Source organism: Erigeron canadensis, chromosome 1, assembly GCF_010389155.1.
Source record: "Erigeron canadensis isolate Cc75 chromosome 1, C_canadensis_v1, whole genome shotgun sequence".
NCBI lineage: Eukaryota > Viridiplantae > Streptophyta > Magnoliopsida > Asterales > Asteraceae > Erigeron > Erigeron canadensis.
In genome coordinates, this window is record NC_057761.1 from 17,635,300 (window position 1) to 17,643,346 (window position 8,047).

Below are 8,047 nucleotides of genomic sequence, written 5' to 3' on the forward strand. Positions count from 1 at the left end.
GATGCTTAACAATACCAGACGCGATCCTTTGACTTGGAAACGAGTACTGTGGTCACCGGAGGGTAACTAAAAGATGAACTAGTAATACAAACTATAGGTCACTTAATGCTTAAACAATGAATCTAGCGAGAATTTGTTTATAGAGTAGTGTGAGTCTAGGGACAGCACTAGTAATTTAGGCAAGGTGAATCTAACAAGAATCCGAGTCGTGATGAAGTTTCCAACAGTCTAACAAACTAGTAGAATAAGTATTTGGTCGTACCATGAGAGATGAGATGTCCAAACATTGCTTTTCTTTCTTATTTTCAGATTAAGCCTCTCGTTACTAGCGTCGTGGCTTAGATTTACTTTTCAGTGGTTAATTAGTTAAAATTGGAAATCGTGACAAACCCCCAACCATTAGAATTACGCATAGGCTTAGATTAGGTAGTGCAACGCGTCCCTGCGAACGATCCTGTAGTTTATCACTGGACTATACTACATCAACCGGGTTCGCTGCCCGTAAGTGTGGTTTTGTTTAAGTTAGTTACTTGTACAACATTATAAATTTAAAGACCCGTAAAACAAACGCATATCAAGTCTTTTGGCGCCGCTGCCGGGGACGCGACGCATTCTTTAGTTTAAGTATTGTAATTTGACCCTATTTTGTGTTTCAGCACGAGATAGTTACTTTTCAGTTTTGCATTTTAGGTTAAGTTAGGTTTAGTTAGTCATTTTCGATCATTTTAGGTCATATTAGGCTTAGTTAGCATTTCATTTCATTTTCATTTGCATTTTTAGATTAATTTAGTTTTTCATTTCATTTTGTTTTTATATTGGTGCGTTGATCTTTTTCTTGAGTTTTGCAGATTATTTAGGTAAGTTGATGCGTTTGAGATCGGGAATGGTTGTAAGACGTTTTTCTTCAAGCCTAAGTAGACTCAGACGTAGGAACAGGCTCAAGAGATCAGCATCATCACCCGGCATTAACCTAGGAAACCTTTTCGACTTAGAAGCCCCTTTAGGATCAACCGACACTAGATCAGAACCACCAACACCAGAACTAGAAATGAACGAATTCGATCGACACATGATGGAGACCCGTTTTCAGTCAAAGGACACCACCTGAAGCTAATTCAGGACAATCAATATGACGCCCGAGCCAAATCCAACCCCCATAAGCATGTACGCAAGTTCACCAGTTTGTGCAAAATGTTCAAATAAGGAGGAGATGTCACTGAAGACAATGTGAAGCTTAGCTTATTTCCGTCATCTCTCACCGGAGAGGCACGTGCTTGGTTCGATGAGCTCGATGAAGGTACCATCACTACATGGAATCAACTTCGCGAAGAGTTTGTCTTGCGATTCTTTCCCCCGAGTTTAGCTAGGAAAATGCTTAGAGACATCAAAGCTTTCAAGCAAGATGAAGGAGAAGCACTAGTTGATGCATGGAAAAGGCTTAGGGAAATGATTAGGAACTGTCACGGGAACGGGCTACCAAAGGACGAGATCATGGAAATCTTTTTCTATGGTCTAACCAAGACTTCCTAAAAGGACTTAGACCTAGCCGGCGGTGGTCACTTTTTGTACAAGTCTACCAATGACGCGTACAAAATGATGGAGGATATGGTGCAAGCTAGCTTAGCTCGAGACATGGATGATAAGAATCGAGATAGGAGACCGAGAAGGACTGTGGCTAGCATTGAGAGCAGCTCTGAAACTGAGGTAATTCATGAACTTAAAGCTTTATCTGACCAATTTTCTACTTTTGAAGGTAGGTTTGAAGTTATGGACAAAGACCTCAAGGTGATTGCACACGGGTGCAACAAATGCGGAGGATTGCACTATACCGAAGATTGTGAAGAGGAGGATACCGAGCAAGTAAATTTTGTTTAGAACCAATATCGAGGAGGAGGCTACCAACGAGGACTATTCTCAAGAAACCCCGGTAATTCTAACTTTAATTCTAGTTTTCCTAGAACTAACAATGGTTCTTTTCAACATAGGTGGCAAAGGAGCAATGATCAACCGGAGAAGCCAAGGGTGGAAGGTGAAGTCAAGGAGGACCCCATTGCCAAGCTCACTCACATGATTGAGAGGTACATGGACATGAACGACAAGAGACACGACTCTTTGGCGAGCTACACCAAAACCCTAAATGAGAAGATTAGCAATCTCAATCAAAAGGTTGATGAAGGATCAAGGAACCAACAAGCCGCAATCAAGCAGCTGGAGAGAAGGATTGATAGGTGCATAAAGCAGAATGCGAGGAAGGAAAGCAGCCCATCTCCAAGGCAAGTCACTCAAGGCGGTTCAAGCTTAAACCCTAGCACGAGTCAAAAGTACTAACCACCAATCGGGAGGAGCAAGAATGTGAACGCCGTGTTCACTAATGGTAATGACTCTAATAAGGTTTCTAATGATTCTTGTGAAGTGTCCAATCAGGTACAGGTCAAATGGAAGAAAAATGAAGGCGAAATGGACCAAAACGCAAATCTGCAGGCTGCCTAGGAGGCCCCAGCGTCACTGGGAGTCCTCCAGGTGGGAACCAGCGCCGCTGGAACACTACCAGCGCCGCTGGAACACTTCCAGCGCCGCTAGTACCCCTCCAGGTGAAGACCAGCACCGCTGGACCCCTCCAGGTATCTGACCAGCGCCGCTCAGCATCTGCCAGCGCCGCTCCCGAGCCCTGCAAGTTAGATTTGCGCAATGCTTCGTTCTCAGAAGGAGACCTCGAGACCCAGCTCGCATCCAAATGCACAATCAAGGATGGAGAAAATTCGGACAGAGGAGAAGAAGTTGAAGATCTCGACACATCGGATGACGGGAAACTGATACCACAAGCATCCGAAGATCCAGGAAGTTTTCTTATCCCTTGCACTATTAATAATGAATATTGTTCGAGTGCATTAGCTTATTTAGGGTCAAGTATTAACGTTATGCCTACTGTGATTTATGAGAAACTTACCCTTTGTTTGCTAAAACAGACCAACATGAGCATTTGGGTAGCCGATCAGACTTATCGACAACCCAAGGGGATTGTTGAACGAGTCCATGTTACGGTTAAGGATTTAGAATTTTGGAGTGAGTTTGTTGTGCTTGATTCGGTTAGTGAGATAATGACACCCCTAATCTTAGGAAGGCCATTTCTACATATTGCTGATGCTACCGTTCATGTGCTTAAACGTGAAATATCTTTGTCTAATGGTAGAAATAGGATTAGAGTGTCTGACCTAGTAGAGCAAGTAAAAAAGTGCCTTAGGATGGAGATACTAGATGACAGTCAGAGGCCTAGTCAAGAAGTAATGATGGTGATAGATAAGGAGACTGTAGAGACAAAACCTAAGAGAAAGATAAGTCATGAGGGCTTTAGAGAATTAAGAGATTTAAAATAAAAAGTTGAGGAACAGCTTAGGAATGGAAGGAAAATGGCCAACAGGATTAGAAGTATATTAGGAAACATGGAGTGGGAGGAACGTGTAGCAGACCTAGAAAGAGATAAGATGAATGAAATAATCGCTAGAGAACCTAATGGAATGTTTTATGGTGACCCTAGTGTATTTTAGATCCCAAGCTACATTAACTCCAACTGCTTTGAAAACACCTACCTAGACCTTAGGTCCACCTCTAATATCTTACCCATAGGAATTTACAAGATATAGGGTTAGATGGGAAAGTTTAGAAATTAGGTTAGTTGGAGGAACAAAGGTTTTAACCAAAGGCTTCATCAGAGACCTAGTCATTAGAATAGAGGGACTAGAAATCCCTACTGATTTCTTTATTGTTGAAGATGATTCAATGACAAGGGATCACGTGATCTTAGGACAGCCATTCCTTCTTGCCGTAGGTTCCTCTGTTAATGTTAAGGCAAAGAAGATAACCCTGAGCGTCGGTTACAAGCAAGTGGTCTTGACTAAGGAAGGTGTTACCAAGACTAACCCATTTGGAACTAGATGTAAAACCAGGAATTATGCATGGGACTTCAAGAAAAGAAGGATAGAATCACACCTTAGGGACAAATCTGACCTTTACATCAAATCACCCACGGATACCGGCCCTAGGCCTAACCCACACTCCTCACCCTAGTTCCTAGCGCTTCTTGGGAGGCAACCCAACCTGTATTTTCATTCTTATTTTTATTTTTATTTTTATTTTTCTATTTATATTTTTAGGAACAATGTGACTAATTGCAATTAAGGAATTGTTTTGAATGTTATAATTTGTGATATTTTATGAGTTTGTTTTGAGTATCACAGATTCAAGCTTCAATGGATCAAAGAAACAAGTAACCTATTGCAATCGTTTTTGTTGTCATTTTTATTTTCATAATGTTTTAGCTCGTATTTTTCAATTTTGACATTTTGATTGAAGTGTGCAGGAGTATTTTGCTTTGTAGTCTGAAGGAAACCATGCATTTAGCCAAAAGCTAAGTGTAGGGGAGTTTGAGCATCAAATCGTTGAAGAAATCAGACCTCAGAACACGTACAGGGATCACGAGCGCCGCTGGGAATGCATCTGGGCACTCCCAGCGCCGCTCCTCAAAGACCAGCGGCGCTGGACCTGCACCTGTGCCATCTAGCGCCGCTCCCACTCACCCAACGCCGCTCCTGGCAACTTCCAGCGCTGCTACCCACTCACCAGCGCCGCTACCCACCCCGTCCCGCACACCAGATCGCCAAAAATCCAAAAAAATCAGAAAAACCCAAAAATCCAAAAAAATTAAAAAATCAAAAAATACCAAAAAGAAAATATATTTACACTCATCTTGTTCGAGTGGCGTAAAGAGGCTAGAATCCTACCTTCAAGAAATCGCCAATGAACAACCTGAAAACACCCATCATCCCAATTTCATCCTAATCTCGGTTCGGTGTACAAACATTTGGCGCCATCCGTGGGACCCGACATTCAGATCCCTAAAACCATAACTTTTTTTTTACGGCGAATCAATTTTAGGAAAAATGGCCAGTGTTCCACCCAGTTCTGAACAAAATACACGGGAAACGGTTGAAAATGTCCAAGTTAGAAACACTACGCCTAGGTCAGGACCGACGACCGAAGCACCCCGCGATGGCGATTAGCAAACTGATCACCAGGCTAATCAGAACTCTGATCGGTCAACTCAAACGGGGGGAGAACGAGGGACATTCTAGATAGGATCCCCTCGCAAAGACCCGCTGTTATTCAACCCAGGTTACATTCTCTGAAATTATGATCATATCCAAAAAACCATGAGGCACCGGAGAAGAATCGGAGCCCTTGGCAGCACCAGCAGGGTACTTGACTTCGATGAAGCAACAGAAGACGAATACGACCCGATAACGCCACCAAGGGGACTCAAAAGGCTCCCCCAAGACGGGTTAAGAAACACCTATGGTTTCGGAGTCAATAGCAAAGGCCTCCGGATTTGTACTTCTTCGAACCGAAGGTCTTCTCAGAACAACGAAGCCCCCAGATCCGAAAGGCCCATCCCTCGAGCAAAGCAACACCTCCTAGGGGCCCTCATGGACGCACAAGCCTCGGGGACCCCCGAGATAGCGACCTGTAGATGAGATCCACCACGAGAAGGGGTGACACTGTTCGTGGACCAGAAGGATTCCCAGATCTCCGAGACCTACTCTATGAGGAAGACGTCTGCAAATTTGGCTCTCAGGCGTACGGCGCGAAATCCTTGGGCAGCTGCCCCAGGGAAGGCTGCGAGGACGTCAAGACTATGATCAAGGCTATGCTACACAGATCCTAGAAAGTCCTCATGCCATAAAAAGACTTGTAGCTGACTCAGAACTCTATGAACCATGGAGACGAAAGGTCCAGGTCGTTCAGAACCCTCTAGAATTACAGACAGTTGGCTGTAATGTCGAAGACTCTCCGTTCGTAGCATGGATACAAAATTACCCCCCTCCCGAAGGATCTGAAGTATCCTTCGCAATTGAGTACGTACGATGGAAAGAGCGACCCCGACGATTTCCTGAAAGCATTTGAAGGAGTATCGGAGGTGAAGGTCTGGAACGTACTCGTTGCGTGTCGAGCATTTAAACATCTCCTCAAGGGAGATGCCGGGGAATGGATAAAGAGTGTGGCGAAAGGATCCATCACCAGTTTCGATGACCTTAAAGAAAAATTTTGTGCACGTTTCAGCCAACAAAAGAAGCACAAAAAACTTCGCGTAGCCGCTCATGGGAGAAAACAAGGAGATGCTGAGGGAAGTAGAACATTTTTGGATCGGATCACTCATGAAACCGAGGACATAATGGACTTGCCTGAGTCCCAGAGGATCTCTGCTCTGTTGCATGGCCTTCGGATCCCAGGGTTGGTTGAGTTCCTATACAGGGACCTGCCGAAGACTTATGAAGCAGTTTAGAAAAGGGCATACATATACCTTGATGCTAGGGACACCGCTTCGAAGGGAAACACCAGTTCCCCACATGACAAAGAGTCTCCTGCAGGAAGAAAAGGGAAATGGGGAAATGACAAAGATAACAAGACCTCCCGGTACAACCCCTATTACAAGGAAGAAAAAGGACAAGTAAAAATTAACCTTCCGGAGATGTATAAAAGCTCCACGGAAATCCTACAAACCGAGTCCATCGTGAAGACCTTCCCGACACCATCCAGGTTGAGCGGAAGGAACAGAAGGGAACCAGAAAAGTATTGCGATTTTCATAGGGATAATGGGCACGACACCAACAACTGTTGGCAGCTCCGAAGGGCCATCGAGGAAGCAATCAATGAAGGAAAGTTATCGCATTTGGTCAAGATCGTGCGACAACAGCAAAAGAAGGAGGATGACTTGGAAGAAAATAAAAAAGGACCGGAAAAAACTATTTACACAATCATCAAAAAGAAACAGGGAAAGAATGTCTGTTCCCGAAGGCATATAGGGGAAACATGATGCACATCACATTCCCCTCGATCTGTAACACCCGAATCTTCCGGGACCCCCTCATAATTTCAACAATGCTCAAAATTTCAAAAGTGAAAGATATATGTGTGGACACGGGAAGTGAATGTGTCGCTATCTACGAAAAACCCTTTTGGAAATTACATCATGTGTCACAGATGAATTTCAAAAGAATAGATGCTCTGGTCCAAGGGTACTCAGGAAGGACCGAGAAACCCATCGGAAAACTAACGGCGAAAGTGACCATTGGAAAAGGACGATGGGAACGCACGGAAAAAATATCATTCCTCGTGGTACAAGAATTCATAGGAACTCCAAAATATAGTCCCATTGTAAAAATCTACACCACCACCGGATATATATCCATAAAAAAGCATGCTCACAATTGTAGGTATTTATACAAAAAAAAAAAGCACAAAAAGTGCCGACATCATGCAGTTATAATCCGCCCAAAAGGCAGAACAAGAACTGCGAAATATAGCCATACAAAGGCTGCACCTATAAAATAAGCAGGACAAAAACAATAATATTAGCAAACCAAACAGCTAAAATTAATTCACATACTTAGTTCAGAGTAACCAAAAGATGTCCGCCTGCAAAACAAAAGTAGGAAAAGTATCCACAACGCAGCCACCTAACTGCTCAACACAGCAAAATAAAACAACATCACAAGCTGCAGAATTAACAAAGATGTCTAAAATGGCACAAACGCCAGACCACGACACGCAGGCCAACAAGTTTTTTTTTTACTGGGGATCAACTTCGGGGAAAATAGCATCAGGCACAATCTTCAACAGGTCATCCACAAGGGCATTTGGGTCAGCAACAACCTTAGCCAGGTAAGGAAAGACAGCATCTCTGCACTTCTGGTCCACAAGGTCCACTTGGTGAGCAGCATCAGCAACATAATAAGCTCTACACCTGACATCACACTTTCCCTCTGCTCTCATCAGAATATAACAATCACCTGCATACATATGGGATGACCTCTGTTACAAGTCTGGCTTTCTCATCCTACAACATGTTCAGCTCATCACGTAAGGCCCTGCAAGTGCTTTGCTCCACAACCAACTACTGGTTCACCTTGGCCACAGCTTCCCCACGAACTACATTCTCTGCCTTAAGGTCATTCATTTTTTGCTTCAAGTCTTGCACAATATCTGATGATTC